We start from the raw sequence: 5535 nt of genomic DNA on the forward strand, positions 1-5535 counted from the left end.
ATTGTGCATACTTTACTTCTGCCATTACGTTAGAAACAAATATCGAGCTTTAAATTACGACGAAAAACTACATGGAGTAAACACGAAGCTGAATGCCAGTATTTCCTTGCTTCCTTTTCAAATTACAAAAAAAAAAAAAATATTCAAGCGCACCATTCTCTTGGTTTCCTGTGATTTTACCCACTCTGTAACCAAAGGGTGTGTGGTCACAAGATGCACAATGTAATATTCCATTTCCGTACCTCCACCCTCTCTCTTTCTCTCTCTCTCTCTCGCTCATTTTTATAAGCAGAATAATTGGGCCCAAGGCATATGAAGAACTGTCAAGCAAATATGCTAATTTCCTGACGACCACTAGGGTATTGCTGCGACCTATTTAGAGCTTTGGGGATCACGTTCATTAGGATTATGAAGGCAGGGCAGTGTTAAGCTTATAGAGTGCACGTTCATTAGCAGCAAAGAGGCAGGGCAACATTTGTCTTTAAAAAAAGTCGAGGAGAGACTTTGAACTAACCATTTATCTTGGCGGATGACCTTGCCTTCTGGATTTGAATACGTCTGGCCTTGCTAAGGTTAGATGTGGTGTGTGAAAATGTTAGTATTTTGTGGCGATGTAATAAGCAGTAATGTATATGCGGTATTTCTAAAAACTATGTGAAGTGATTTGCGCGCGAGCTGGCTTCATTGACGAGAAGCCATTCTGGGTTAGGTCAGTGGTATTTACGTGTTTCGAAGGAATATAATCCTATTAATATCCGCATTTTCATTAATACGCATTTCTGCATATTACTCACGCACAGACACACACACACACACACACACACACACACACACACACACACATATATATATATATATATATATATATATATATATATATATATATATATATATATATATATATATATAATATATATATATATATATATATATATATATATATATATATATAAGACATATGCCACGAAGGAAAAATAAACTAAGGAGGATCTGCGTTAGGAACGTGATAAATCCATAAATAAAGACATATGCCTCCTTCGTTTATTTTTCCTTCGTGGCATATGTCTTTATTTATGGATTTATCACGTTCCTAACTTTCGTGATTCAGTTGTATGTATATCATATATATATATATATATATATATATATATATATTATATATATATACCACACACACACACACACACACACACACACATATATATATATATATATATATATATATATATATATATATATATATATACAGTATTGTTATCATGTATAAAACATTATATATATACAGACATACATACATTATTGTATGTATCATGCAAACGCGCATTTGCATTTGTAAATTTATTTAGGAACTTCTTGAGCAGAATCTATTATTTCCATCTCTTGCACGATTTTATAGCATTAGTAATTCAATTTTTATATATCTGCACTCAAGGTAAGTCGAGAAACGTCTCAAACAATAAATAAATCAAACATGAATAATGATGAACGCCATATGCCTTCTGCAAGCAGTAAAACGTCGAATTCTCTCTCTCTCTCTCTCTCTCTCTCTCTCTCTCTCTCTCGTCTCTCTCCTTCTCTCTCTCAGCTGGAAAATGAAGTATAATTAATTTTGCGTATATTAAATGAATCTCTCTCTCTCTCTCTCTCTCTCTCTCTCTCTCTATCTATATATATATATATATATATATATATATATATATATATATATATATATATATATATATATATATTTAAATTTTGAATTTCCATCACAAAGCCGTACGTGACAGACTACCAAAGATAGGAGCATCTTTCCTAGCTAATGGGATTTTAACGCTCCTCCAACAACGGGGTCGAGGGAGCATATTCGTTTCTGGCCATTGTGTAAGGTCGGGGGGTTGGGGGGGGGGTATCTTTGACAAGGGCAAGTGGGAATTTTGTGGTCGAGTCTTGTGTGAAAGAAAATAAAAATGGTGGATAAATTCGGTTCACCATTATACGAAAGGTCGTGATATTAAAGAACAAGTAAAAGATGCGCTGAAGTTTCTTCGGGGCAATCGAGTTTTCTGTACGGCTGCTACAGCGTATCATAGATCTAACTCTAGGTGGTCTCGGTATAATGCTGTATGAGCCACGGCCCATGAAACTTTAACCAAGACCCGCTGGTGGCCTAGCCTATATCGTTGCCAGAAACACGTTCATGGCTAACTTTAACTTTAGATAAAATAACTACTGAGGCTAGAGGGCTGCAATTTGGTATCTTTGATGAGGGCGGGGTGGATGATAAACATACCAATTTACTGCCCTCTAGCCTCAGTATTTTGTAAGATCTAAGGGCGGACAGAAAAAAAGTGAGGACTGGCAACAAAGCCTGCTCAAAAGCTTTCTTTTACAGAAGATTAATAAGAATTATAGTATAAAATGTGGTAAGTGTATGAATCCATACCTCTTCTAATGTCCATATGTACGTTTGACTTACACGCATACATACAAACACACACACACTAAGACGGAGGAAGAGAGAGAGAGAGAGGTGATTAATCACCAATAGTATCAATTTTGCCTGTGAAGCTGAACGTGAAGTCTACCAGTTGACAACCTATGATTATTCACTGTCGCCCGATTTCCTTCGAAATCGTATTCAAAATAGATCAGTAACCCCTCATTATGCACACTTCACCGAGCTCATAATCTTTAATAATTTTAGACTACCTTTAATTCACGTCGATTACAAATTTAGATTTGCATCCCCAAGGATTAATTTGTGGTTAAGAAGTGGTTTGTTTACATTCTCGTTAATTAAGGAAGTCGCGGTTGCGTTCTTTTGAGCAATGATACTTATTTTGGGAAGCTATGTTTGAAGCCACAGTAATGCACTGCCATTTTGTTAATTACTCTTAGAAAATAAGAGTAATTCTATTCATGAATAAAGGACATCACTAAGCCAACGCGGAAGTTCCCGAGGGTTTAGCTGTCGTACTTCCAAAGCTTAAGCTTAAGTCACAGAAAGGTTTTCATTTTTGCCCTTTAACGACTAAAGCTCATTCTATATTGCTATGATTTCCACTGAATGGAATGAAATATAGAATTTCGGCCAAACGCCAAGTTGTGGGGCATAGTATGATGACGTCATTCTGCGCTGAAAGGTGTTAAAGGTTTAACAGGAGGAAAAGCTTAAAGCAGTTGCGCTTTGAAACAACTGTTAAGAGAAGGTAAGATGGAAGACAGAGAATATGAAAGGAAGTACAGTAAAAGAAACGGAAGGGGTTGCAGCTACGAAGAACCTCAATGGGGAGCGAGAGAGTGTGCAATGGGGTTGGGGGATAGGGTGAAAGTTGCAAATATAAATAAAGTTCGTTGACCAAGATTTTGTGAAGGTGAATTTTGCTGAGGTTGTCAAAGCATTCCACACGATAGGTAGATGATAGTAAGCTTCTGCCATTCACTATAAGCTTTCACGAAGTGAAGAAAATTATTGTGAAGGGTTTGTCTGTCCGTCCGCGCTTTTTTTCGTCCGATCTTTAAAACTACTGAGGCTAGAGGGCTGCAAATTTATATGTTGATCATCCACCCTCCAATCATCTAACATACCATATTGCAGCTCTCTAACCTCATTAGTTTTTATGTTATTTAAGGTTAAAGTAAGCCATAATTTTAAGTCTGGCAACGTTATGGTACAGGCCACCAACGGGCCGTGGGCAAAAGCTTCAAGGGCCGCAGCTCATACAGCATTATGCACTGTACAAAAAACTCGATTGCGCCGAAGAAACTTTGCATTTTTCACTCGTTTTATATAATGTGCAAAGTAGTAGACTGGAGATTGCCAAGTCTTTTTTTTTTCTTTTTTTTTTTGCTAAAATGTATGATTTTTTTTTTTTTTTACCTTTTATGGTAAATGTTAGACTTTGAATATCATTGATTAATTTCCATTTTCTGTTTTCATAGAATCCAATATCCGCCATCTGTAGAAAGAATGTCTGTCTCTTCCAGCAAGATAAAGTTCCTCCATTTCATTTTCATAAACCCTCTTCTATTCTCTCTATTGGGAATTGGATAAGTAGACTAATATAGTTGCTTGACATTAGTAAACGAATTACGCAGCCAAGAATTCGCACTGAGTAAGAGGGCTTCTTTCCAAAGTACGATCACAGAATGCTGAATACTACATAACAGTCTGATCCGGATACAACTAGTTACACATACTACGGTTTCCATTTCCATTCATAGAACGGTTCAGTTACAAATCAGTCCCATTCAAGAGTGAGAAGTAGGGACTCTCTCTCTCTCTCTCTCTCTCTCTCTCTCTCTCTCTCTCTTTCTTTTATAAAGGCCTTCTTTTTTCGTATGAAATTCCATTTTCATCACGAAGAACCGGAAAAGTCCACTACGTAGCCATTAAAGAACATGGCCCAATGCTCATCATTATGTCTTGTTCTTTACATTTCACAGATCTCCACTTGTCTCTAGCCTCCGTTCCCACAGTCCTCATCCAAGTAGCTTTGGGTCTCGCAACTCTTCTGGCGCCCACAGTAGGCTCCCTTCCCCTCTTATTCACCTTAGGGTTGGGGGAAGGACATGAACAAGCCATCTACGTCTTCCCTTCGTCATTACTTCATCTGTGATTTCCCTTTTGGTGTCTTTTCCTACTTTTTTTTAAGAGAGATTACTTCAATGTTGACGTTTCTCACTGCAACATTTTTCTCTGACATATTGTCTATTTCTCAAGATTTTGGTTGCTTAATTTTCTACTCAGCTGTATAATAATAATAATAATAATAATAATAATAATAATAATAATAATAATAATAATAATAATAATAATAATAATAATAATAATAATAATAATAATAATGTATTAAAGAGTCACAATTATTTCAACAAATTATATTATTTGTATTACAAATGATATAATTTGTTGAAATGATTGTGGATTTGAGTATACAATGAATTAATCACACCATTGTGAATTTTTCAGTGGTAGTAATAATGATAATAATCGCTTCCTTATTTAATTTCTATTGAATAAAGGTGAAACAACTATGCCGAAACCGTGTGCAGCATAATCCCATTTTGAGACATAAAAACAAAAACAATCATAATATCAATGTTGATAATATGACATCCAATGAAGTCACGTGATTAATTTCAGTACCACGAGAAACGATAATTCATTTCAGTACCATATGACAGTAGCATGACGAAGCATTACAGGAAGAAGATCACATCATCATTAGGATGCTAATAGCCCCGTATATTATTTCCCGTCAGAACCAGCACGAAACGCCTCTTCAAGGGTTTAACCGCAGGCCAGAAAAGACAGGTAGGCGTCAAAACCTGAGGTATATCCTAACGCAACGATCCCCCTAATTAGAGATGCCCTTAAAGCACATACTTCCATTAAGCCAGGTGCTCATTCCATCCTTATAGCCACGAGCGATTCCTCGCCAACTCCCCTTCCCGAGATTCTCTAGCGATGTTTGCAAGAAGAGCAGCACGTGACGTCACGGAGCCCGCGAGGCATATATAAGTAAAGCATCTCTCAGTCACGGTTCAGTT

The sequence above is a fragment of the Macrobrachium nipponense genome, chromosome 17 (assembly GCF_015104395.2).
Source record: "Macrobrachium nipponense isolate FS-2020 chromosome 17, ASM1510439v2, whole genome shotgun sequence".
Classification (NCBI taxonomy): domain Eukaryota; kingdom Metazoa; phylum Arthropoda; class Malacostraca; order Decapoda; family Palaemonidae; genus Macrobrachium; species Macrobrachium nipponense.